We start from the raw sequence: 4,115 nt of genomic DNA on the forward strand, positions 1-4,115 counted from the left end.
CTACCACACTCCGTCAGGCAATCGAGTTATCGGCAACGTTGACTGAGTCGCAGATCCGAAAGAATAAACTACACAGGAAGTGCGACAAGGGCAAGAAACAGTCGGCTGACAAGGAAGATAGCAAGAAAGGTCAAAACAAGAAGGGAAAGGACTCTGGTTCCTCAAGGGGGTCAAGGAAGCGTAAGGCTTCCCAAAATTTTGCTGTCACTGCCCAAGCAAACCAGGCAGCTCCCAACCAGCCTCCAGCAAAGAAACCCTACTCAGGAAGTGCACCTTTGTGCAATCGATGCAACAGTCACCACCAGCCACAATATCAGTGCCGTTTCTGTACTAACTGTGGGAAATCGGGTCATCTTGCCGATGTTTGTCGGTTTGCTCAGAATCACGCAGTCCAGAACCCTGCTCAACAAGTTGCTCAACAACAGGGTCAGGCTGCACGACCAAACTACCCACCAGGTGCATGTTATAATTGTGGGGATCTGACCCACTACAGAAATCGGTGTCCAAGACTAGTCAACCAGAACCAGAATGCAAACCAGAATCCGGCACCGGCTCGAGGTCGAGTCTTTAACATGAATGCACAAGAAGCACAAGCAGACAACGAGGTGGTGAACGGTACGTTCTTTATTAATAATCAGCCAGCATCTGTCCTTTTTGATTCGGGTGCCGACAAGAGTTTTGTGTCATTGTCTTTTGAGACAATGCTTCGCGTGTCTAGAACGAAACTAGGTAAACCTTTGACAGTAGAGGTTGCCAGTGGTGAACCCATTGTTCTTAATTCTGTTCTACGCAACTGCCAGTTAAACCTTAACGACCACATTTTTCCTATTGACCTCACGCCAATGCAACTTGGAAGCTTCGACGTTATTGTGGGAATGGATTGGTTATCTAAGCATCGCGCAGAAATAGTATGTTCTGAGAAGATTGTTCGTATACCGCTGTCGACAGGCGAGATCCTACAAGTTCGTGGTGAGAAGCCTACCGGTGGTCTCAAACTCATGTCTTGTTTTAAAGCACGGAAGTACCTGCGAAAGCACTATGTGGCTTTCTTAGCACATGTTACAGCAGATGAAGGCAAGGGTAAGTCTATTTCAGATATTCCTGTCGTTCGGGATTATTCCGAAGTATTCCCTGAAGACTTACCTGGTCTACCTCCAGCACGCCAAGTCGAGTTCCGTATTGATCTCGTACCTGGTGCAAATCCCGTTGCCAGAGCTCCATACCGTCTTGCACCGTCTGAGATGCAAGAATTATCTAAACAGCTTCAGGAGCTCTCCGACAAAGGTTTTATCCGTCCTAGCTTTTCACCTTGGGGTGCTCCCGTTCTTTTTGTAAAGAAGAAGGATGGATCTTTCAGGATGTGTATCGATTATCGTGAGCTTAACAAGCTTACCATCAAGAATCGATATCCCCTACCTCGCATTGATGATCTCTTTGATCAATTGCAAGGTGCTTCATACTTTTCAAAGATTGATCTTCGATCTGGATATCATCAGCTCCGTGTGCATGAAGAAGATATTCCAAAGACAGCGTTCCGTACTCGTTATGGACATTACGAGTTCACAGTCATGCCATTCGGTTTGACTAATGCTCCTGCTGTTTTCATGGACTTAATGAATAGGGTCTGCAAGCCTTATTTAGATAAGTTCATCATCGTTTTCATTGACGACATTTTGATATATTCTAAGACGCGAGCTGATCATGAGCAACATCTTCGTCTTACATTGGAACTCCTAAAGAAAGAACAACTTTTCGCCAAATTCTCCAAGTGTGAATTCTGGCTTAAAGAGGTTCAATTTTTAGGACATATTGTCAACGAACAAGGTATTCATGTAGATCCCTCCAAGATCAGTGCGATTAAGGATTGGGATACACCTACTACCCCTACTGAAGTTCGTTCTTTTCTTGGTCTAGCGGGTTATTACCGCCGCTTCATTGAAAACTTCTCAAAGATTGCAGTTCCTCTAACTGCTCTAACTCAGAAGAACAAGCCATTTGAATGGGGAGTCAAACAAGAGGAAGCGTTTCAGACTTTGAAACAAAAGCTTTGCGACGCGCCTATCCTAACATTGCCTGAGGGCAACGATGATTTCGTCGTTTATTGCGACGCATCTAAATTAGGACTTGGCTGCGTCCTGATGCAAAGAAACAAAGTCATAGCATACGCATCAAGGCAGTTGAAGATACATGAGAAAAACTACACCACTCATGATCTTGAGTTAGGTGCAGTTGTCTTCGCTCTTAAGATTTGGAGACACTACTTGTACGGTACAAAATGTGTGGTTTTCACTGACCACAAGAGTCTTCAACACATCTTCAACCAGAAAGAACTCAACATGAGGCAAAGACGTTGGGTTGAACTTCTAAATGACTACGACTGCGAGATCCGCTACCATCCTGGTAAGGCGAATGTCGTAGCCGATGCACTGAGTCGCAAGGAACGTACTAAGCTTCATTGTGTACGTGTCCAATCTGTTATTCAAACTGATATCCAAGCCCGTATTTCTCAGGCTCAACAAGCTTGTGTTTCACAAGGTTTGATGGATAAGGAATTTCCTTATCACATAACTCCTGCCCTAGAACTGAAGGACAATGGATCATATTATTTCATGGACCGCTTGTGGGTCCCAAGCCAAGATAATCTTCGTACTTTGCTTATGGATGAAGCCCATAAGTCTCGTTATTCTGTTCATCCTGGCTCAGATAAGATGTATAAGGATCTTCGTATTCAGTATTGGTGGCCTGGTATGAAGAAAGACATTGCCTTATATGTATCAAAATGCCTTACTTGTCTTAAGGTTAAGGCTGAACATCAGTGTCCTTCTGGCTTATTGGAACAACCAGAGATCCCAGTTTGGAAATGGGAAAACATTACTATGGATCTCATTACTAAACTCCCGCGCACAAAGAAAGGTCACGATGCCATCTGGGTAGTCGTTGATCGTCTTACCAAGTCAGCACATTTCTTGCCAATCCGTGAGGATTATTCAGCTGACAGACTTGCTCAAATCTACGTAGATGAAATTATAGCTAGACATGGTGTTCCTTTGAGCATCATTTCTGACAGAGATGCTCGTTTCACTTCTCATTTTTGGAGAACCATGCAATCTGCTATGGGGTCTCAACTCAATTTAAGCACAGCTTATCATCCGCAAACGGATGGTCAATCTGAAAGAACAATCCAGACACTGGAGGATATGCTTAGAGCTTGTGTGATAGACTTTGGTGGTAGCTGGGATTCACATCTTCCATTGATTGAATTCTCCTACAACAACAGTTATCACTCCAGCATAAACATGGCTCCTTTCGAGGCTCTCTATGGTCGAAAATGTCGTTCACCAGTCTGCTGGAATGAGATTGGCGAGGCTCAGCTTACTGGACCTGCCCTCATTCTAGAGACAACAGAAAAGGTAAAGAAAGTTCGTGATAACCTTCAGACAGCTAGAAGCCGTCAAAAGAGTTACGCGGACCTAAAACGCAAACCCTTGGATTTTCAAGTCGGTGATCGTGTATTACTTAAGGTCTCACCTTGGAAAGGTGTGATCAGATTTGGAAAGAAAGGAAAACTTGCACCTAGATATGTTGGACCATTCAAGATCGTCGAAAGAATCGGTAAGGTAGCCTACAGACTTGAATTACCTCCTGAACTTGGAAATGTTCATCCAACCTTTCACGTGTCCAATCTCAAGAGGTGTTTAGCTGATGAAAACCTCCACATACCGCTTGACGAAATTCGTGTTGATAAAACACTGAAGTTTGTTGAGAAACCGGTAGAAATCATGGAACGTGAAGTCAAGTGGCTCAAACGCAAGCGCATTCCTTTGGTCAAGGTTCGTTGGGAATCTAAGCGTGGACCCGAGTTTACTTGGGAACGTGAAGATCAAATGAAGGCAAAATATCCGCATCTTTTTCAATCAGTTTCCTCTAAATAAATTTCGGGACGAAATTTCCACAAGTAGGGGAGACTGTAACATTTGTGCTTGTAATCATTGTGAACAGTTCAATTATCAATAAAATAATGTTATTTGATCCCAATGTTTGTTTCATTGTGTTCTACATTTTTCATGTTTTGACTTTTGTTCAATTTCAAACTCTACATCGCTTTCTAGAGAATT

This window comes from Helianthus annuus, chromosome 3 (genome assembly GCF_002127325.2).
Source record: "Helianthus annuus cultivar XRQ/B chromosome 3, HanXRQr2.0-SUNRISE, whole genome shotgun sequence".
In the NCBI taxonomy this organism is placed as follows: Eukaryota; Viridiplantae; Streptophyta; class Magnoliopsida; order Asterales; family Asteraceae; genus Helianthus; species Helianthus annuus.